Raw genomic sequence first — 24,069 nt, 5'->3', positions numbered from 1 at the left:
TTTTTAATGGCTTTGAGGTTCAGGAAGTTTGAAAGTCAGATTCTTTGTAATTTAAATTTCCTTCTAAGCAAGGAAGTACACTATGTTATTAATTTTAAAAAATATATACTTAGAAGTTAAAATTGTGTAATTATCTTAATGTTCCAGAGCCTCTTTTCTGACTAAACGTTGGAACTTATTCTGTTGAATGCAGGGAATTTGTCCAGAAAAGCTTAAGGAAATTGAGCCTACGCAGGGAAATTTGCTAGATTTATAAATAAAAGGTTTAACTAAAGGGATGATACATAACACAATTTTATTTTATCTATAAAAGACTGTATTTGAGTTTTGTCTCTTGGTCCTTCTTTTGGGATTAAGTAATAATTGTAGCTTACTTTTTCTAGTGGATTTGTAGTAATAAGTTTTGTGTAAGCTGACTGTGTGTAATTGAACTCGTGTTAACTGCATAAGGATAGATTGCCTTTTAAAGGATCACAATATCTTTTTTATAAAGTGAAAATGCCCCCAGAGATCTTAAAGAAGGAAGGAAAGATAATATATTGCGCCACTCTGTCTCTGGAAGGAATGACCCCTTTTATTGAAAAATAACTTTAAAGAATTCAAAGTTTAGAATTTTTAGTTGAAATAATTTATAAATCGTGGCACTGACTTTTAATCCTTAGTAGAATTCTCCTTTATTTCTAAGAAGCTTACATAAATGTTTATATGAACATAGCCTTAAATATTTTAAAAGTAGCATACCAACATTACTTAAAGACAACTTTATGCATGACAATGCACATTCAGAGTTCTTAGGTAAAAACGTTTTGTACCTTCTTTGGAAGAAAAATCTTCGATAGTTTTTTTTTAACTTTAAACATAACAGGCCTTTTGAAACAGAGTGGGAAACTAGTATTGTTACTCATACTGCATACACAGTGAGGGGAGCAGCTTGTCCGGCGTTAGCACGTTACATGCAGTAGCTTCCTCATTAAAGATCCTGAGTGACCAAACCTTAATTTTTATTGTAGGAAATATTAATAATGTTTGGTAACGCTGATGTAGAATCAGATTTGGTTACTATAATGACTCAGAGGCTTTATAATTTGACATATTTTTTCTGTATAATTTTAGATTTTTCCTGTTATTTTGGATTTTTTTATTATTTACTGTGGCTTCAGCACCCCCACACACATAGCCAAGAAAAGCAATGTTAGGTGGCTCAATGTACAGAATCAGTTTTGTTGAACAAAAAGGAAAAAACTCCCTTATTTGTAATTAGACTGTCCTTTGGCTTTTATCCACTTAAGTATATTTTTTCTGTGTAACTTCACATACGCCAAACATGTAAATGCATTTTGGATTTTAAAAAGAGCAAGACGTTTTAGTAAAATTCAAACTTCGATACTCCATTTTCTCCTAAATTTCCAGTCATTCCCCGTTTGTTGAACTCGGGGCCCCTTTCAGCGTTGGGAGGCCGTGGTTGATGCCCGCCTCTCCTGCTGCTGGTGCCCAGACGCCCACTGCTGCACACACAGCCCGGAGGATGCACACCGGCTTTGGAGGCCTTCTCTCCTGGCTCTCATTTCCTCAACCCCGGCTAATGCTGCATAGCTCGGGAGATGACAGAACTGACTATGGCACCTAATTGTGTCGGCTGGCCAGAGAGGGGAGAGAAATACACGTGCGTGATTGGGTGAGGAGGCTGTGCGTGGGTGCCCGTTCGCTGACACTACAATAAGGTGGTTGGGAATTCTTCATTTCTGGTCACTGAACTTTTCCAGAATGGCCCATGGCTCCCTAGTAACTGTATGACAGTGTGACATTGTATGTGTATGTGTTTTTCTGGGGAGAGGGTTGTAGCTCTCATCAGAGTTCTCTGTTCCTTGAAAGGTCAGTAAGCATCACTGATTTAGCATTGAGAGAGATGGCTATCTTTGAGGTGCTAAGGCTGAGTTACAGAAAACAAGCCATGTGCTACCTTTTTTATGCTATTAGAAATGACCATAACATGGCCACATATGGACTACATTAAGTTGGCATTACAAACATACCCGGTCCATATTTAAACCAGTTTGTTTATTTTGAAATAATGAAAAATAATGTCTCCGGGTTTGTAGCCTCCACATTTCGGGATGATGAGATGCTGTAACCTTGTTCGTGGTAGCCCTGATTCTTTTCTATATTAGAAATTGCTCAGCAGGAGACAAACGAGCATTTGGGAACTGTGTGAATGATTGAGTGAAGACTGTAATAGCTATCTTTAGACTAGGGTCTTCTGGTTTACATTTGTATTAAGAGGTACGCAAAGCAAGAAAGCTTGAATGGTTTGGAAATGGGGAGCTGGTGATATCGGTGTGTCAAGGGCAAATCTCATAGACCTTTACGTTTGCACAACACTTTACAGTTTGCAGAAACTGTACACTTAGATGTACGCTTGCTAAAGGCAGACATTTCTTGTCTGGATTCTAGCTGTGTCACCATGCTGGCACAGTATGTGGCCTGTACAAAATCTGAAGAAGTATTTTGTTGAATAAATTAGTTCAGTCGATTCTCGTAGCATTCTGTGGATTTAGACACAGCAAGTTTTAGCATACCTTCGACAGGCTCAAAGAGGACAATTATTTACCTAAGGTCACATGGCTGGTCGATACAGGCTCGAGGCCTCTCCTTTACACTGTGCTTTATCTTGACCCAAATAATAGAAATGGAAAAGCCACATTTTGGTCAAGTAAGTTTCAGTAGACCAGTGTGGGAGAGTGGTTGTTACCTCAGGCACTTTCAGAAATAATAGTAGCATGCTTGATTTGTAACAGGGAAAAATCTTAAGCTAATATCTCTTGATGGTGCTTTTATAGTTTAGTGGAAGAAAAGAAAAATAATTGATTCATTCCTAGACAGTTAGATATTTATCAGCTGTCTACTCTGTGCCAGGCGTATTTGTGTTCACAGAGGTTATAACAAGGAACAAAGGCAGTGTAAGCCTTGCCCTTGGAGCACCTACCATCTCATAGGGGAGACAGACCACAAGTAAACCCATAAGTGTGCTCTGTGTTTCCAGACTGAAAAAGAGAGAGGGTATGTTAGGGGAAAGGTAGTGGTGACAAAGGGATTATTTTATTTGTGGAGGGTAGGAAAAGCCTTTCACGGGATGTGACATTTGTGCAGAGACCTCTGTAAGGTGAAGGAGCCAGCCCTGGAAGATCGGAGTGGTGAGGGGGTGAGATGAGAATTGGGAAGAATGGCCGAGCAAAGGCCCTGAGGTCAGAAAGAGCCTTTGAGTCTGGAGCTAGAGTCAGGAGGACTTGGGTTTTATTCTAAATGTGATAGGAGACTGTGCTAGTGTTCTAGGGCTCCCCTAAACAATCACCACAAACTTGGTAGGTTAAAACAACAGAAATTTGTTCTCTCTCGGTTCTGGAGGGCAGAAGTCTGAAGTCAAGATGTCAGCAGGGCCACACTCCGTCTGGAGGCTCCAGGGGAGAATCTTTCGTTGCCTCTTCCAGCTCCTGGTGACTCCAGGCATTCCTTGGCTTGTGGAATCATCACTCCAGTCTCTGTCTCCATCTTCACATGGCTTCTTCTCTGTGTCTGTGTCTTTCCTCTTCTGTCTCTTATAAGGACACTGGGCACTGGGTTTAGGGCCAACCCAGGTAATCCAGGATGATCTCATCTTGAGATCCTTAACCTAATTACGTCTGCAAAAACGTTTTTCCATGTAAGGTCACATTCTCAGGTTCTGGAATGTGAACACATCTTTTTGGGGCTTGCCCCCAATTCAGTGCATTAAAGAAACCATGGAGAATGTTTAAGCAGAGGGAGTGATGGCATCTATCATGTTTTAAAAAGATGGCTCTGGGGGCCAGGCCGGTGGCGCAGTGGTTAAGTTCACATGTTCCGCTTCTGAGGCCCACGGTTCGCCGGTTCAGATCCCGGGTGTGGACATGGCACCGCTTGGCAAGCCATGCTATGGTAGGTGTCCCACATATAAAGTGGAGGAAGATGGGCACAGATGTTAGCTCAGGGCCACTCTTTTTCAGCAAAAAGAGGAGGATTGGCGGTGGATGTTAGATTGGGGCTAATCTTCTTCAAAAAAAAGATGGCTCTGGTGCTATGGGAGAATGGTCATAGGTGGATATTGCAATAAGCCAGATGATGTATGGTAAGGGGTGGATATGGAGAGAAATGGGTGGATTTCAATTCTGCATCACAGGGGAATAGATGGGACTTGTTGATGGATTAGGAGTAGGAAGGAAGGAAAAGAGAAAAATCCAGGGTGCCTAGTAGAAAACTCCAGGCTGGTGGTCCCCGTCACTGAGAAGGCGAAGACTGGTTTAGGAAGAGGCCAGAGCAGTGGTGGTAACATCCCGAGTTCTGTTTTGAGCATGTGAGAAATGGAGATGCTGGGCATTAATTTAGATGTATGGATCTGCAGTTCAATGTATATGTAGACTTGAGCTTTGTCAGCTCAGAGGTGGATAGTATTTAAGGACACCCCTATCTAGGAAGAGGGTTTTTCGTGGAGTGGAGAGTGGGATTCAGTCTATTAGTATGGTGATCACAGAGCTAATGACCACCAGCTTCCATCTGTCACCCTAGCTCCTGACATTTATGTCAGGACCTGAAGAAGGTGGGGAAGTAGGATGCTGGCCATCAGAGAGCTTGGCTTAGTTATCATGGGCTGTCACAAAGGCCATTGTGTGGTTAATTTTTATTTCATTGTTATCATTATTTTCTTTGAAATCTTTCCTTCTGAGCCCGACAGGCCTGATTGGCAGATTCACTGTCTGATTTTTCTAGTTTTAGATTATACGCTTTTTCTTAAAGCCATCTTCATCTATTAACCTACATTCATTTTTTATTTTAATGCTCCAATCAATAATTATTTCACTTGACAGCTTTTGACAGTCTGCTGCTGCATTTAGCTGTTTATCATGAATTCAAAAGGTGATTTCTCAATTTGCAGAAATGAAGTGAAGTTGCTCTTTCAGCCTGTGCTTTGGGGGAATATAGAAAAATCTGCATGTTTACTCTGCCCTGGGGGGTTTTTGATGTAGAAATACTTAATGGTTTTCTATAAAGAAGATAGAGGACTATAGAGTATTAAAATTTTCTGTTAGGTAGCACTTTGCTTATGTCATAAATTCACTTGGAAGGCTGGATTTCTCTTAATTGGAATTGATATTGTGAGGTCAGCCACTTGAAAAATGTTTATTGAGTACTCACTGTGTGCAAGCACTGTGCTAAATGGGATGGGAAATTAAGGCACAGTCCCCAAGAAGTGGAGTGGTTGGGGAAACAAAGCCACCTCCAAAGTTATGATGGGTAGAAATCCTTAGAAAAATGCCAGTTTTGTCTTGGTCCCTGTCTGCACTTAGGTAATCCTACTTGGATATTCTAAGTGAAAGACTAGGAACACAAGTGCATGATCATCTTTGTATAAGCATTATATGCACACACATGTGAGCATGGTACTGTCGAGGACAAACCCAGCTGAAGACGACGCAGCAGAGGGGAAATGTTCTTTCTCACCAAAGTCGCAGTGTTAAAATTCTTGGCGGTTCAGATGGTCCCCGCTGTAGCTCTTGGTTTACATTTTGATAATTTACCAACCAGTAGATAATATTTAATTCCTGGTTGGGTTGTGCAGCCGAACGCAGCCTTCCGGCGAATCACACTGCAAATGTGAAAGTAAGCCTTTGCCTTGGGAACCGGCAGCTCCCTTACTCCATCGGTTCTTCTCTGGGCATGAGCATGACCTGTAGGTTAGAAGTTCTGGAACAGAAGGAGGAAAGCAGATCCTGTCACAGTTAACAGCAAAGGAGGTGCTTAATACTCCTGCTCCTTTGCAGTCGGCTCTGCTTTTCCTCCTTGGTCTGGGGCATTTTGCATGATTTAGGGAAGTAGACGCTGACCGTCAGGTGCCCTCTCTTTCATTTTAGCCCAGGCATATTACCAGAAAAATTCGTTGTCGTATTTTTGTGGCTAAAACTCTTCTGACTTCAACCTGAGCCTTTGTGTTGCAGCTCACTAGGGCAAAACAGCTAGCATTTTCTGGGCATCGTTGTTGACCCTTCACCACGATTTAGGTTTTTAAAACAACCATACATAAACTTTATTGCACCTTATTGTGGCAGCTATGCCAGTCGCTAGTTGGTACTGTGAGTATTTGGCTGTTGCTCTTATTTGCTGTGCTCTGGTTTGGACGTTACTTATTTAAATCTGGTGCCAGTTTCCATTCTACACGGGCATAGGGATGCAGGCACAAACTTGGTCCTGAAGTAGTCAGTTCTTTGGTTCATTGTCTTAACAAGTATTGTGGAAGGCAGATGAAAGTGAGCAGAGCTGGAAGTGGTGTGTTAGCCATGCTGTCAGAGAAGGCTGGCTGGATTTCCTCAGCCCAGAAATGGCTTCATGTCTGTGTCCAGGGCTTGCAGAGCTGGCTCAGAGAGCTACGTAGCATAGGAGCCTGAGCCGGCACCATTGTGCCAACATGTGAATCCACAGTGAAAAACATCACTAACTTATTCTCAGACCCACACGATCAGCACTTTCTCTCTCTGTGTCAGGCTGCATGGGAATGTAAGTCATAATTGGAAGGTACTTTATTGATTTACCTTAAGAAATTGCCTCTCTCTGGCTCGAGGTAGCAGTAATAGTCACAACGCACGTGTTTCCTAAGGAAACATCTTATATGGAGTCAAGTAGTTGCTTGGCGAGCAAGGGATCAGAACAAGGAATTGGGATGGGTTACTGTGAAGTGGCACTGAGCTAACAGAGCCTGCTGCTCGGTTCATCTTAGGAGAAGGATGGTTTTCCTCGTGGGACCAGAAACACTTCAGTCATTGGCTGTAGTCACCTCATTAGGGTGGCCTTGCCAGTGAAGCCACTCCCTTCCCGCCCGATAGCCTTGGCACTGCGCACATGAACTGTAGTGACTATGGTTCCTTGGCTGAGCCAGTCCATGCTCCCTTTTGAGGACACAGTCTTTTTTTAAATATATGAGTGCATTTCATGAGATGCTGGACAGTGCAGGGGGGTGGTAGGGGTGGTGGTGGTACTTTTCTTAGGTTGACTGTCTGAGTGCAGGTTCTAATCCATTAAATCTTGTTCTTACTGTAAACCTCTGACTAGGTAATCTCTCCCCCATTTCCAAGTTCCTGGTCGGGGAGTAGTGGTGTGTGTCTCGTTGTACCCCTCAATGTACTCTTCATAAGTCCTTGGAGATTTTGGGATAAACATCCCACAGATATACCTTTTGACCAAGCACTGTGAACTGCAAAGCAACATGGAGGCATGCGTCCAGACCAGGAGTAGGCAAACTATGGCCTACCTGCAGGCCAAATCTGGCCTGCTATTTTTGTAAGTAAAGTTTTATTGGAACACAGCCATGTCCATTCATTTGTCTAATGTCTATGGGTGCTTTCACACCACAACCACAGAATTGAGCTGAGTAGTTGTGAAAGAGATTGTAGGCCAACAAAACCTGAAATATTTTCTGTTGGGTCCTCTTCAGAAAATGCTTGCCAACCCTGTCCTGTAGAATTTGCAAGTCATAAAATTGCAACAAGTAAGAACTAGAAGTTCCTCCCCCGCCTCCCCCACACCCCCCTAATTCAGTGAACAAATAGAGGATCAGAGAAAGAATGCGACTTGCCTAAAAGATCACAGAGCTGGTTAGTGGGAGAGCCAGAACCTGAACTCAGATCTTCCAATTCCTAGGATGAGTACTTACCTCCTACTTTTGGAGGAGGAACATTGTGAGTTTTATGGTTTGTTGATGATCAGCCATTACAACATACTGATATAAAGCTGCTGCTGCTGCTGCTTTTTTTTTTTTTTTTTTTTGATGAGGAAGATTGGCCCTGAGCTAGTATCTATTGCCTATCTTCCTCTTTTTGCTTGAGGAAGATTGTTACTGAGCTAACATCTGTGCCCGTCTTCCTCCATTTTGCACGTGGGACAACACCACAGCATGGCCTGATGAGTGGTGTGTAGGCCTGTGCCCGAGATCCGAACCTGTGAACCCTGGACCACCAGAGTGGAGCACGTGAACCCAACCACTACCCCACTGGGCCAGCCCCTAAAGCTTCTTTAGTGGCAGGAGCTACTTTCCAAACTGACTTCCCTAGGTAAAATCACCAGCCAGATTGACATTAATATTCATTTGTTAATCTTACAAATAGCACCTATCACATGCTAGGAATGGAGGTAAGGGCTAGAGACGCTGATAAATGACCACCACCCTTACCCTCAGGAAGTTTGGATGAGAGGAGTAGTTAGATATTTGCACATCCTTTTGTTTGCAATGTGTTACATGTCAAAATAGGGCTGTGCTCATGTAAAGGAAGGATGTGTTAATTCTGCCTTGACGGGGTAGGGGTGGCGTCAGAAGTGGCTTCACAGAGTTGGAGATGTTTGGGCTGTGTCTCAAAAGAGAGAGAGTTCTTGATGCAGTGGGAGCGGCCTGGGAGCCCCTAGGCATGCAGTCCAGTAGTTTGGGAATATTTGTCTCCCACAATTAGGGGTAGGGTATGGGTATGTGGTGAGGGCGTGACAGAAAAAACAGTTGGAAAGGTAGGTTAGGGCCAAATTGCAGAGCCCATGGCATTTCATAAGAACTTTGTTACATTCTGGGGGTTTCCAGAATACATGGGATACCACAGTTCTTATAAAGGAGGGCCTATATATCCATATGCACATTAAGCACTATCTGTAGATTTAATAATTAATATCACTAACATAGAAATAGGAGCTTTCTCCCAAATATATGTAGCTGGCTGATATTGTGATTCATCAACCAAAAATTCACTTAAAGTGTTACTAAGTTAATAGTATCCTTTTTTGTGTGTGTATGTGAGGAAGATTGGCCCTGAGCTAACATCTGTTGCCAATCCTTCTCTTTTTGCTTGAAGGAGATTGCCGTCAAGCTAACATCTGTGCCAGTCTTCCTCTATTTTTATATGTGGGATGCCACCACGGCATGGCTCGATGAGCAGTATCTAGGTCTGCACCCAGAATCTGAACCTCTGAACCCCAGGCCACCAAAGCAGAGTGCGTGAACTTAACCACTACACCACCGGGTTGGCCCCTAAATTAATAGTATCTTTTTGATCACTGTATATTTTCTTCATCAACAGATATTAAGAGGAAAATATCTATTGCCTGAGGTCTGCAAAATTTTTGATAGAAAAATAATATTTAGAAATAGTGCTGTTGATGAGAGGTAGTCATGAAATTTTTTGAATTAACAAATGGTATATGTTCTGGAGTCAAGCTGCTCCAAATCTTCTTCACTGTATGACTTTCAGCAAGTTATTTAAACTCTCCAAGCTTTAGAGTCCTTATCCCTAACAGGAAAATAATACCATTGGTCTCTTAAGATTGTTATAAAGATATAATGACGTATGAAAAGCATGTAGCATGGTGCCAGGCACAGGAGATGTGCTCAGTAATATGAGCTGTTTCTGTTATTTTTGGTGTCACACGCAGATGGATGTGAGATCTGACCCAGTGTAGAGGAAGAGTTCAAAAGGGAGAGTTGTAAGACTGTTTGTTATCCAAGTGAGAAATAATGGGGGCGTGGGTTAGGGCAGAGGTTGGGGTGTGGAGAGTATGGGAAAGGGTATGTCCACTTAGGTAAGGATGTGGGAAGTTAAAGGAGCCGCCTTCTGTTCATGCCCAAAGCAGTGGACCAGGCTAAGATGAGAGTTTACTGAAATCTGTTTCTGTCATTTCTTGGCATCGAATGGCGTGAATTATCTGGCAAGTTCCATGGCTCTTCATTCCTGGAATTGATCTAGATAAGAATTCACTTAGGGTAAAAATTTTTTTTATTAGTTTAATGAATTAATAACCCCTCTTTGGAACAAGTTGAAACTGGAAGGAGAACATAAGTACCTTGTTTCATTCTGATTTAGCATAGCTCCACAGTTTAGCCTGTACCCATAATCGAGCTTTCAAAGGAATGGCATATTCCAAATTTTAAAAAACTAAGTCGTATTTACATATTATTAAATATTTGTATGTCTCTGCTTAGAAAAATCAGACAGGATAAATGTTGTGTCACCTGAGAGATTTTTATTTTCTTCTTTGTTGTTTCTGCATTTTCCAAAATGAATATATGTATTTTTTAAATGTGCTAAAAAGGAAAACAACAACAAAAAGAAATGGACCAGAAAGGCATAAGGGAATTCTCCATCGCTGTCTTTTTGAGTAGTTGTATACAAATGCTGTGGTAGGGGGTGCTCTCCCGACTGTTTCATTTCGGTCAGATGGTGTTCTTCTAAATCCAGTGATATGGGGGCTGGCTTGTCCTGGTGGGTGGAGGTGAGAAACGCGAGTAGCGGTAGTATGCGCTGATGGGGCCAGTCAAAATGTGACTATTACATTTTATTGAATTATTTTTAATATGAAGTTAGAGTCCGGGTTAAGACATAGGATTCCTGTTAATTACCATCATTTCTCATCTGCAAATTCTCACACACGTGGGTGCTTGCCCACAGCATGAACGCACACTGTGGAAGTGGCTAGCCCTCACCATGAGCAGCCAGAATATCAATCCAGAGATCAGGAAGTGGGGCTGGGGGTGTCTGATCTCAGCTCTGTTACTTAGTTTTCTAATTGACTTGGCTAAGTCGTTAACCTCCCCCAGCCCAGCTCCTTCATCTTGAATGAGGGATAATCGTTAACAGTTCTGACTACCTCACAGGGTCATTTTGGAAATCCATTTTGAATGGATTATAAAATGCCGTATAGAGGAGAGTTGTGTTTAATGCTGGCTTGGCCAGTCTTCAGCACTGTGGTCATGGGCAAGTGACATAAGCTCTCTGATCCCCAGTGCTGTAAAACCAAGGCAATTGAATTTTAATTTTTTGTTCCTCCAACACATGTGAGACAGCTGGGGTTCAGAAACAGTGACTCTGAGCTGCATACCCTAGGTTAGTGGTTCTCGAATTGAGCGGGCATCAGAATCGCCTGGATGGTCTGTGAAACCACAGATCCTGGGCCCCACCTCTGGGGCATCTGATTTAATGGCGGGCTTGAGAACATGCATTTCTAACAAATTCCCGAATGATACTGATACTCCTGTCCCAGGGCTACACGTTAAGGGTGGGGGTGGATAGTAGGCAGATGGGAGAGCTGTATGCAGTGTGAAAAAGCATCCCATTGAATTTAATATTCACCCGGTCTCCTCTCTACACACACACTCAAATCACCTGAGCTAGGTGTTTTTCTGAGATTCTTTCCTCCTCCTGACTGTCTGGTTTTCTCTCGATACCTCAGCCCGTAGAAATAAGAAGCAACTTTTGGATGAAGCAGTTCTCACACCAGTAGCCTAAATAACATTGACAAATCGTTATTACACAGCATCGGGTCGAATTCAGAGATGTTATTCACACACGTATGTGCACCAGAGGCCAGTGATGTCTTTTAGCTTTGTTCTCCTTTTTAAAAATTCAGTGAGTAAGCTAATTTTATAGGAATGTCTCAGAAAGCTATTCCTGTAATTTACCAGCATTGGTAAATTGAAATAGAGGAAGCAGTGCTGATGAGCTCAACCTTACTGAAACTTAATCATGGCGAGGTCCCTCCAGATTCAGAGTTTGGACGGGAACCCTCCAGCTCGCCCCTTATCGCTCCGTTGTGTGGTAAAGTTGAATTTGCTCACGTGGTATTTACTTTTTCAGCCAGGGTTAATCCTTCTGTGTGATTCTTTCACTGGAGGGTTGAGTAAGAGGGGGAGAGTTGGCATTAATTGCTTCATCAACTAGACGTGTGAGTCATCTCCCGCTTGTCTTATTAATTCAACTGGAAGGAGGAGAAATGTTCTCTCTGGTTCCTGAGGCCAGCTTGGGCTTCAGTTTACTAGTATACTCCCTCAGAGGGACTGGGGATCATAGTTTCATTCACTTAGTAAGGGAATGAATAGATGGTGAATCTCATTATCTTAGCAGATGTACGTAAATATATAAGTGGCAAACTGCAGTTGACCTCGTGATATTTATCAATGATCAGATGCCTTAGGCGGGATGTTAGCCCTGAAAGGGCTTTATATTGAAGGTGGTTGATTAAAAATAAAAGGGATGTGTTCAGGTTCATATCTTCACTGAATTCCCCTCTCCTTGCTTCCAATTTGATTAACAGAGGTGTTGTGGAAAAAAGAGGGCAATTTCCAAATAAAATGGCCTTTAGTTCTTTTTTGGGTTTAATGTGGTAGCTGGATTATTTTGAAACACGATTGTGTGTCTCTTTTTTTCTACTTCTGAAGTTCAGTTCACTCATGTCTTCCTGTTTGGCGTGCACCTTCCCCTTCTGACTCAGTCTTCTCTATTTCTCTTCTCGGTCTACCGGACCACTCTTCTGCCTCTGCCTTGGGCTTTCCTCACTAGCTGTCTCCACACACAGCCTTTTTCACTGAAGCGTGTCCCTGTTCACTGTTCTTTCCAAAGAATATGAGTGCTCCCTAGGCAGACCCTCCAGATGGAAAATACATCTTTCTTTTAACTAAGAAGTTCCTTTTGATTCAGGAGGAATTTACATACAGTGAAATGCATGCATCTTCAGTGTACGGTTAATGAGTTTTGATAAGTAGTTACAGCTGTGTAGCCAGCAGCCTCGTCTGGATATAGGACAGTTCCATCACCCCAAAGAGAGTCTTCCTGTCAATTCCCATCTCACCATGTTCAACCACTGCTCTGATTTCTTTCACCATAGATGAGTTTTGTCTATTCTTGAACTTCGTAGAAATGGAATCATTCAGTGCATACTTTTTTGTATCTGCTTTCTTTATTCAACATATCATTTTCAAGAGTCACCCACATTGCTGCAAGTATCAATAGTTTATTATTTTTTAAAATGCTGACCAAGTAGTCCATGTATGTATACTGCAGTTTATCCATTCACCCATTCATGGACATTTGGGCTGTTCCTGTGTTTTGACTATTATGAAGAAAGCAGCCATAAACACTCTTGTACAAGTCTTTTTGTGGACATAGATTTTCATTTCTCTTTGGAGTGGAATTACTGGGACATAGGGTAGGTGTGTAACTTTAGAAGAAACTGTTCATTTTCTCAGCTGCTCCTTGCGTTTGGTGCCCCCTCCACAAGCGTTTGAAAGTTCTAGTCACTTCACATCCTCACCAACATTTGGCGTTCTCATTCTTTTTAATTTTAGCTGTTCTCGTGGTTAAATGAAGTAGTATCACATGGTTTTAATTGCATTTCCTGATGACTAATGATGTCGAGCATCTTTTTTATGTGCTTTTTGGCCATTTGTGTATCTTCTTTTGTGTAGTGTCCAAGTCCCTTGACTATTTAAAAAATTTGATTGATTGCCGTTTTTTGATGTATAAGAATTCTTTATATATTCTGGATACAAGTCCTTTGTCAGATCTATGTAGTACAACATTTTTTCCCCAGTGTTTTGGCTTACCTTTTCATTTTTTTAAACTGTGTTTTGGGATAAGTAGTTTTTAATTTTTTTTTTTGGTGTCAAAATGACTTTTTTTTTATTGTGGTAACATCGGATTATAACGTTATGTAACTTTCAGGTGTACATTGTAATATATTTCGACTTCTCTGTAGATTACATTATGTTCACCACCCAAAGACTAATTACAGTCCATCACCACACGTGTACCTAGTCACCTCTTTCCCCCTCCCCGCTCCCCCCTTCCCCTATGGTAACCACCAATCCAATCTCTGTTGCTATGTGTTTGTTTGTCATTGTTTTTATCTTCTACTTATGAGTAAGATCGTGTGGTATTTGACTTTCTCCCTCTGACTTATTTCACTTAGCATAATACCCTCAAGGTCCATCCATGTTGCCACAATTGACTGGATTTTATCTTTCCTTATGGCTGAGTAGTATTCCCTTGTGTATATATACCACATCTTCTTTAGGATAAGTAGTTTTTAACTTTAATGAAGTCTAATTTATCATTTTTTAAGATAAATATTTTTTCTCTGTCTTTATAAAACTTTTGCTTACCATCTGGTTACTAAGATATTCTCCTATGTTTTTTCCCAGAAGCTTTTTAGTTTAGCCTTAACTTTTAAATCTACGACCATCTCAAATTAGTTTTAAAGTATGATATGAGGATAGGATCAACGTTCAATTTTTTTCATACATTTATTAAAATGTACGAAACAATTATTAAAAAAATTTTCTTTTCTCATCAAATTGCCTTAGTGCCTTTGTCAAAAACCAGTTGAGTGTATTTGTTCTGTTTCAGGACTGTTCTGTTCCATTGATCTGCATGCTATCCTTACGTCGGTACCATACTGATTTGATTAAAATAGCTTTATGATGTCAGGTAGTGTGCGTCCTCTAACTTTGTTCTTTGCCGAGATTGTTTTGGATGTTCCTAGCTCCTTTAGGGCTCCATGTAAATTTTAGAATTGACTTGTAATTTTTTTAAAAAGCTTTTTACAAGTTTGTTTGGATGGCATTGAATCCCAAAACATAGTGTATCTCTCTGTCCTCTTATTTATTAATTTCTCTCAGTAATGTTTCCCTGTTTTTGGTGCAGAGACATTGCATGTTTTCTGTAAAATTTAACTGTATTTTATGTTTGTTTGATACCAGAATGAATTTGATTTATTAGAATCTCATTTTCAAATTGTTTAATGTTTAGATGAGGAAATATAATTGATATTTGTTTATTGACCTTGTATTTTGTGGACTGCTAAATGCCCTCACTGGTGAGGGTGGATAACCATGCCTTGTTCCTTATCTTAAGGGGGAAGCATTCATTCTCTCTCCATTAAGTAGGATGTGAACTGTAAGTTTTCCATAGTTGTCCTTTATTGGATTGAGGAAATTTCCTTCTGTTCCTAATTTTTGAGAGATGTTGACTTGTTTTCATCGGCAATGGATTTTGAATTTTGTGCAGTTGTTTTTCTACCTCGAATAAGATGTCATATGATTTTTCTCCTCTATCTGGTGAATTACGTTGGTTGATTTTAAATGTTAAACTTACCTTGAGTTCCTTGGATAAGAACAAGTTATCATTATGTATTGTTCTTTTCACCTATTGTTGAATTTTTTTGCTAACATTTTATAAAATATTTTTACAACTATGACCATTACAAATGTGTGTCTCTAATTTTCTTCCCTCATATAATATTTACTAGATTTTGGTATTGGTGTTATGCTGGTCTCATAAAATGTGTGGTGGAATGTTCCTGTCTTCTCTATTTTCTGAAAGAATTTTTGTGAGATTTTATTTCTTTTAAAAACAATTCGTAAAATTAGGGGTCAGCCCGGTGGCACAGTGGTTAAGTGTGCATGTTCCACTTCGGCAGCGCGGGGTTCACCAGTTCGGATCCCGGGTGCAGACATTGCACTGCTTGGCAAGCCATGCTGAGGTGGGCGTCCCACATATAAAGTAGAGGAAGATGGGCATGGATGTTAGCTCGGGGCCAGTCTTCCTCAGCAAAAAGAGGAGGATTGGCAGCAGATGTTAGCTCAGGGCTAATCTTCCTCAAAAAAAAAAGGTAAAAAAAATTGGTGAAATTCAATAGTGAAACCATTTGGGGCTGGAGTTTTCTTTGCGCAAAAGTTCTAAAAGTATTTTAATTAAAAAATTAATCATGCTGTAAAATGTCCTTTTTTAGGGGTGGGTGGGCAGTTCTGAGTTTTAACACGTGTAGAGTTGTGTAACTACCACCACAATCAGTATACAGAACGGTTGTATCACAGTGTCCCGAGGATTTTGATAATGAGGTCAATGTCTTAACAGAGAGCAGACTCTTCAAATTTTTTGTTTATTCTTTGTTATGTTTTGGTAAATTATGTTTTCCATTTTTCAAGCAGTTGTTCATTTCATCTAAATTGTCAAATTTATTGGCATAAAGTTGTTCATACTAATTTCCTTGTTATCTGTGTAGCATCTGTAGGATCTGTAGCGATATCCCCTTTTCCATTTCTGATATTGGTTATTTTGTTTTCTCTTCTTGTCTTTGTGATTAGTCTTGCTAAGAGTTAATCAGTTTTATTAATCTTTTCAAAGAACGTCTGTTGCTTGTTTTCTGTTTCATTGATTTCTACTCTTTATTAGTCCTTTTATTCCTTTGGACTTAATTTGCTATACTTTTTCTAGATCATTACTTTGAAATTTTTCTTCTTTTCTCTTATTAAGTGCATACACTTTTAGGATTATCATATCTTCCTAACGAATAATACCCTGTAATTATTATGAAATGGTCCTTTAACTCTGGTAATTCTTGTCTACAAGTCTACTGATACAGATATGGGCACAACAGCTGTAGGCTCTTCAGACGTCAGCCAAGGACTTGCAACGAATCCTCATATTTTAGTTGCACTGCAAAAATTTTGATATATAATACTTTTATTGTTGCTTAACTCAGTATTTTGTTATTTCCATTTCATTTCCTCCAGGGATTGTTTAATAGTAAGTATTTTAATTCCCAGAAATATGGGGAATTTTTAAGCTTTTCTCCTTTTTCTTGATTGCTAACTACATTTTTGATTTATCTGATTTTCTCCATAGTTATGGCTTTAAATATTTTGAAGTCATTTTGTTAGATGCATATGTGTTCATGACCATAAAATCTTCTTTATTGATTGTTCCTTTTGCCAGTATATAATGTCCCTCATGGTCATTTGTAATGTGTTTTACTTTACATTCCATTTGTCTGCTATTAAAAGTACTGTCCTGGATTGTGTTTTTATTTTTGTTCATATTTTCTCTCTCTCTCTCTCTTTTTTTTTTTTTGGTGAGGAAGATTGGCCTTGAGCTAACATCTGTGCCACTCTTCCTCTATTTTGTTTGTGGGACACCACCACATTATGGCTTGATGAGCAATGTGTAGGTCCACGCCTGGGATCTGAACTCACGAACCCTGGGCTGCTGAAGCAGAGTGCGTGAACTTAACCACTATGCTCCCTGGCCAGCCCACCATATTTTCTTTTTTTTTTAATCTCTTATTTTCAACAAGTTTTATACTTTCATTTTAAATGGATCACTGGTTTTTTCCTATATACTGTGTATAGTTTCAGTGCAATACTAGTCTCTGTTGTTTGATTATTGACTTAACACCCAATTATACTTATCATTATTACTTTTATTAAGACTTTTTAGCCTTGTTCAATGTTTTCTACTATCATTTCTTTTTGCTTATTTTTTTAGCCCCTTTTCTTCCTTCCTTTGGATAGATTGAATTTTCTTTTGCTTGTTTTAAAAGAGTACATTGTATTTTATTCTTAGAATATTTACCTTTATCTTAATATAAACTTAGTTTTCTCTATCTAAAACTGATCAGTAACTTCATTGCTCCCCAAATTATAAGTCACTCCTCAGCTTATAACCCTTGGGCCTCTCCTGTCTCAGTCTGTTTTCCCCCTCGTGAGACTTAACCACCTTATTTCCTCCAAGAGCTTCCCTGAATTCTTGTGTTAGTTAATGAGCATAACCCTAAGATGCATCAGCCTGTAGCCCGTGCAACTTCCCCATCTTGTTTGGAACCAGAAGTGACATGTCCATTTAGAAAGTTCATTCTTCTGGCAGAGTTGAGGATGGAATTGATTGGGGCGACACTGGAGACAGAGATACCACGTAGGGTCTGTTGCAATAGACCAGGAGGGTTTAGGAGGGTGCAAGTTAGGACAGTGGCAGTCAGAGAGGAAGGCCTGGTCTTGATGTGTACTGAGGAGTACGAAAAAAAGAGAAGCGGATGGTGCCAGGAGTGAGTGGCAAATATATTAAATTTCTTTCTTTTTTTTTTTTTAACCCTGCCTTCGAAATTCCAGTTACACGATTTCTTATCAGGGTTTTGTTGGCCGAGTTAAATGAGGTAAAACGTGTAAAATACATGGCATATATCCTGGTATAGAAGTGATAATTTTAAAAAATTGAATGCTAGCTTCCACATTTCTGTTTTAGATGACTGTATGAATGGGCAGAGGGAGGCTGCAGGTGACCTGGGAGGAGGAAGTGGGTTTTGGGGTTTTTTTTTTTTTTGCAGCGAGGGCAGTGGGAAATGTAATTGTTTTATTTCTTGTAATTTTAAATTTGAATTGCTGATGGGACATCTAGTAGCAGATAATCGGATATATAAGTCTAGAGCTGATAGGAGACGGGGATTGGAGAGTAGTTAATAAAACTATGGGACGTCTTCTAGCGGGAGGTGATAGCGTGAGAGAGAAGAGACCTTGGAAAAACATTTGTAGGATGGATTTGGAGGAAGAAGATCCATCAGAGAAAATGAGGAGGCCTGGATTCTTATCCCACTTCTGACATTAACTGGTTTACTTAACCTTTTGAAAAGCACTTAATCCTTTCAGGGGCTTCTGTTTTTTGAGCTCTCTCTCTTTCTCCCTCTCCGTCCTCCTCTCCCCCTCTTCCCTCCTTCCCTCTCTCTCTCAATTCTTCATTAATTCAACAAATATTTCTTGATTACCTATTATATGTCGAGTTCTGCTCTAGGTACTGAGGTTAAAGCATCAGATAAGACTTGGCCTTTGACCTCTAATGCTGGGAGCAGGCAACACATTTAACCATGACTCTATGTTAAGCATTTTGATAGATGAATGTTACAGAACCACAGAGAAGGGGCATCTAAATCAGGTTGACTGGGGGAAGAAGGAGTCAGAGAAGGCTTTCAGAACACATGTCCTTCAAACTAGGCTTTTCAGAATGAGTCATTTAGACAAGCGCGAGTAAAGTAATCTAGACAGTATATGCAAAGAAAGATGGGCTGAAGGAGCAACAAGCATGTCAGTACGACAGAAATGAGGCCGGCCTGACAGTGCTGGAGAGGTTCAAGGACTAGATGAGGAGGGCCCTTCTGTGCCAAACCCAGGAATTTGGATTTCGTCTAGAACGGAATGCAAACCCATTGAAAGACTTTAAGCAGGGATGTGAAAATTCAAGCGTGTGTTTCAGAAATCTCATTTTTCTACTGCTGTGCATTTGGCGTGATACTGATATGTTTTAGATAGAGACCAGAAAGGAAACAGTTATAGAAATTCAGGTGATGGAGGAATGTTTATTCAACAACCACGGAGCACCTGCTCCATGCTCATCACTGGTCTGTGTGCTGGGGATCCCACATGGACCAGGCAAGACAGGCCCCTTGTGCTCAGGGAGTTTGTAGTGACAGTAGAACTGACAGAATGGAAAGAGTGGGCAGAGTGGAGAGAGGTTAATGAGGCAGGATGGAGGGGATTTGATGACTAATTAGCTGTCAGAGGTGGGTGAGAGGGAAGAGTTTCTGGTTTGGTTAACTGGGTGGACAATGACACTACCTGCTATATTGGGGAACCCAGCAGAAGAACTGAGGGGGTCTCCGGGTGGCTGGCATCTATTTGGATAAACAAGTCTAGACCTTAGGCGGAGCCTCTGCAGCTTTCTTGTTTACTATGTGAAAGAATTGAAGTAGATGTTTAAGTTATTGGATTTTATTCTGTTCCATGATTCACTTTCGGTCTCTGCCTGTTACAGTTGCTTCACTGAGGACCAGACTTCCTTAGACAGTCGTGTACCACATAATGATGTCTTGGTCAACGACGGACCCGGTATACGATGGTGGTCCCTTAAGATTAGTACCACATTGCTTAGGTATGTAGTAGCCTATACCATCTAGGTTTGTGTAAGTACACTCCATGATGTTCGCACAATGACAAAATCGCCTAGCGACACGTTTCTCAGAACATATCCCTGCTGTTAGACGCAGGACTATATATATCTCCGCAGAACGTAGTATGGGGCTGGCAAAACAGTAGGGTTGTTAATTGTTTTAGGAAGATCTGGAATCCAGTACCATTGATTTCATTATTCACCCGCTGGTACCTACCTTTCCTTTACCCTCCAGGCCCAGCCTGTACTCACCACCTTGAATTTGGCTTGCTATGTAAATTGCTGTGGGCAGTTGTGTCATATTCATATCACGTAGACCCCCAGAGTGCTCCAACATGTAGGGATTTTAGGACTATTTGGTGCAATCTATGCATTTTATAGATGAGAGAAGAGGCCTGGGGAGGTTGTGTGGCTTTGAAAGTACCGGTGGGGCTAAGATTAGATCTCTCAATTCACTGGTCTCTTTTTCATTGCCGCGCCCTCCCCCTTACGAGGCTGGCACTGGAGTGCTTAGAGAGCAAGGCAGACTTGTTCTTAGGTATATACTTGTGCAGAAGTTTGGAAATGACTAAGCCTGTGTATGTAACTTTGAGAGTTCGTGTAAAGATTGTCAAGAAGAATTGGATTACTTTAGCTCTGACAAAGGGAGACAGTACCCTCGGATGTCACACTTGAATGCAAGCATCTCTCTTTGCCTGCATGCCCTTGTTTGGGGGTCCCCTCAGAAGGCTTACCGTAAGGAATCATTCTACCCCAGATGTAGAATCATGCTGCACTGCAACTTTAAAGAAAAAGTAAAAAGTGCAGAAACTACCGAACTGAGTGTGGGAAGCACTTCTTGTTGGTTAAGAGTTTCAAGTGCTGGAGAAGAGATGTGTTGAAAGGACATTTACTTTCATCAGCTTCGAGCATCTGTTTTTTATTCTTTAAAAAGAAGCGACACCTCAAATTATGGCAGTCCCTAGGCAAGTAAGCACTTGAGATTTTGATCTGTACAGATTCTTAGAGGGAGCGCCTCCCCGGAGCTTTTAGTCGCGATTTGTAGCCCTTGACTGATTCTGTAGAATGACAGCCAATTTTTGTGGGGAGGGGAGAAGGAGGCAGAGAGAGCTCAGGGACTGCTCTGTGAAGCAGCAAATAAACCATGTCTCCCATCCCCGGCTAGAAGTGGAAACTGTGCTCAGCAGACCCTGGAGACCAAATTAAAGGAGATAATCTCCATGTTTTTATTTTTAACTCAGTGCCCACTTCCAAAACATTCATACAGTGTGGGCTCCCTCTCGGTTTTCTTTTTTTTCCTCTTCTTTTATATAGATTTAATTTTTTTATTGTAGTAAAATATACATAGCATGAAACTCGCCATTTTTTAATGTGCAATTCTGTGACATTAAGTACATTCACAGTGCCGTCCATCACCACTATCCTATAGTTGTGATTTTTATTTTAGGCAGAAGTTTCCCAAATTAAGCAAATTGAGAAGAGAGGAGGCATTGCCTTCAGTCCCACAGCCCTGCGTGACGGCACTGTTAGAATTAAGATATGTTAGTCTCCATGTCTTTTTTCTTATTTATATGATTTTGTTCAGACCTAGTTGCAATACTGTTCATAGAGGTTATAGAGAGAATTTTCAAGTTGTAAGGGAATTTAAAGGTGGTCCACTCCATTCTTCCTTTTTTAGATTAAGAAACGAGCGGCTGAAAGGGACAGTGACTTGCTTGGCTGGACAGTGACTGAGCCGGGTCTGGAGTCCAGGTGCTCCGTCTCCTGAGCCCCAGGCCCTGGGCTAGTCTGTCTTTAGTTTCAAAATGTAATATAAAAAATTCATCAGTGGTTTATTCTTAGGGTTTATTTCTTTTTTCTCTCTTTCTTTATGTGGTTTCTGTGTCTGGAGTTTTTTAAAATGGCGTCTTCAGACAGGAATTTGTTTTAAACGAGAAAATCACAACATTTCTGCTATTCCTGGGGCTTATCGCTCATGACCTAGACGCTGACATTCACTCCTGTCTTGCCTCTGTTCAGATATTACTAGATCCAGGATGTTGCTGCATGTTTTTTTTTTTTCCTTTCCATTTGTTTTGCTGATTGTAGTAAAACCAAAGTTTAAAGGTGATAGTCATTTTCTTTTCCTTCTTAAGATCTGTTTTCCACTTACAAATTAGGTGAAAACCGAGGGAAACAGAGCCTTACAGCTAAAAACAGAAGGTCTGCTTACCCCTTTGCACCCTCAGGCCTGATCTGCCTGTTCGATCCCCTTTCACTGCTCTGGAGCTTCTAAATTCCCAGTGGGGAGCAGTTTTCACCTCCTCCTGCCCACGCTGGAGGTCTGTGGGAGGTGGTTAGGAAGCTGGAGGCCGGAGGAGCTGGGGTATATTGTTTGGGTCGGCCATAGCAACCACAACAGTAAAAGGAACAGGACTAGTTTTGTGCTGCTCTGTAAATGGCCAGGATTCAGCCGTTATCTCAGGACTTCTGCTCGGCACCAGACAATCTGATCTCCTGGTAAGGTTCAACTTGGCCCTCCTCTCCCCTCCTCCTTTGATCACATTGTCAGCCAGGAATGGACACGGGGAGGGAGTCCAGAACACAGCAAGATGTGCACCCAGCAGAAACATAATAACCACAGAGACAGAACAGGGAGTGTTTTCTCGCCTGTACCCCAGATACAGACAAGTGTGTTCCCTAGTCCTTGCCAACGCTCACTCTTAAAGGCTTGAGCACCTCCAAAGAGCCTGTCCAAATTACCAGCTTGAGTAGCTGGAAGGAGCAGCGTAAGGAAAGTCAAGGAAGACCCCAGAATTTGTATAGTTAGGGAAGCTTGAAATGCAGGGATTGCCTGCCACATGTATTTCATAAAAATGTAATTGAAGAGGAGAGTGAGAATACAGAGTAAGCCTCCACTGCTTAATAATAGCTTATTTTTTGGACTCGGCATAGCTTTTCTTTTCATTCAGCAGATCATTTTCCGTGTCATTCAGTTTATTTTAAGTAGTGCGTTTCATCCTGAGCAGATTAAGAATTTTATTTTTTCAATTCTGTATGTACTGTGTTGCTTCCTACTGGGATGTTGATAGATATTTTTTTAATGTTGATGAGCAAAATCTATGTGGGCAGGTGCTGAATTTTGAATGTTTTTCTTCTAAGGGGCAAAGTTGATTCTTATTCACAATCCTTCGAGTCTGATATTTCATTTGGGTAGACTTCTGTTAAAAAAAAACAAGAGCCTCTTTTTCTTCTTATCACCTCGCAGTATCTGCTCTGCCGGCTCTTGCAGTGTGGTCTGCCTTAGCTCTCCCTGGAAGTCACATTGTGCTTTAGAACTGTCTTTACTATGACCCACAAACTGTCTTCAGACTTCACTCTAAGGAGCCAGAGGTTAAAACCATGAATAAACAGTGCAACAACCTCTCCACTTTTCTGACTCCAGCCCTTCTTGAAAGCCACTTGGAACCTGCCTCTGAATTCAGGTAGACATATTCCTTCTCCTCTCCTTTCTCATCCTCACCTACTCCTAACCTACGGTAACCCGCTCCCCTTTTATTTTTCTGTTTGTCATTTTAGTAGTAACTGACAGGGAAATAGTTACTCAATTTGTAAGACGTTGGGTGGTGAGGTCACAGATTCTGAGATTAGCCTGTAATTTGTAACAATTTCAGACGGATGACAGCAAGGTTTTGCTTGCTGATTTCTGAGCTGTTTTTGTTGGTCTTTTAAGTGCAGTTGAGAGTAATAGAGAAGTTTTTTCTACCGGGGAGCTGCTCAACCCCTGAACACAAAAGATTAACAAATACAGATCGACTTCAGCAGGCACAGAATATTTCTTGTCTAGTGATAAACTGAACGTTGCACAAAAGAAAACCAAAGTGGGACTTTTTCTGGCGGTTAAGATCAGATATTAATTTATGGACAGGCTTTGTGTTGCACAAGTTAAACTTTTAATAAGTTTTTTCTGGTTTTATTTTCTTGATGTTTTCAAGCTTTTCTGCCTTTAAAAAAAAATTAGCTTAGTTGCAAAAGAAGGCAATATTAAATACGGTGTATTTTATTTTATTGAATTGGAAGGACAGTCATAGAATTTTAGAGCTGAAAGGACTTTAACCTAATGTTCTAATTTTACAGATGAGAAATCTGTGGCGTAGTGAGGTTAAAGGAGCAACCCTACAACACACAGCTTGTTTGTAAGACTGAGGCTGAAGCTGAAAAAAACCAGCTTGCTGGAGACTTCTAGTTTAGTGTTTTTTCTTCCTTGGGCACAGCGTTTTGGTTTCAGTTAGCATCTTTTCTTATTATTGAGATTACTTTTTAAATGGATTGGTCTTGAAAATTTATTATTTCAACTTCATTGTTCTCGTACTTCAAGAAGAACAAGAAAAATTCCTAAGCTAAGTACATTACCATGTAACATGGCAAATGTATATACAGATGCTCAACAGTTTGTAATGATTGTCAGCGTGCCATAGCTATTTAGGTGTTTTAATCCTCTTTAGAA

General features: G+C 40.7%; 2 protein-coding genes across 13 annotated transcripts in view; one reads left to right on the top strand and one right to left on the bottom strand.

Moving 5' to 3' along the window:
* Positions 1-24,069, top strand: part of ATXN1 (ataxin 1) — a 384,336-nt gene that overhangs the window by 35,847 nt on the left and 324,420 nt on the right. The window contains exon 1 of one of the 12 annotated variants that reach the window (XM_070244949.1): positions 19,454-19,565. The exons of 9 other annotated variants lie outside the window; for them this stretch is intronic. The gene's annotated coding sequence lies outside the window, so the exon portion shown is untranslated. Of the gene's footprint in view, positions 1-19,453; positions 19,566-21,968; positions 22,083-22,886; positions 23,048-24,069 lie in introns of those variants that run through there. 2 more of the 12 variants (XM_070244948.1, XM_070244947.1) reach the window with 2 other exon arrangements.
* Positions 1-24,069, bottom strand: part of LOC138919688 (basic salivary proline-rich protein 4-like) — a 106,142-nt gene that overhangs the window by 36,364 nt on the left and 45,709 nt on the right. The window lies entirely within an intron of this gene.

This window comes from Equus caballus, chromosome 20 (assembly GCF_041296265.1).
Source record: "Equus caballus isolate H_3958 breed thoroughbred chromosome 20, TB-T2T, whole genome shotgun sequence".
In the NCBI taxonomy this organism is placed as follows: Eukaryota; Metazoa; Chordata; class Mammalia; order Perissodactyla; family Equidae; genus Equus; species Equus caballus.
This window is presented reverse-complemented; position numbering and strand designations above follow the sequence as displayed.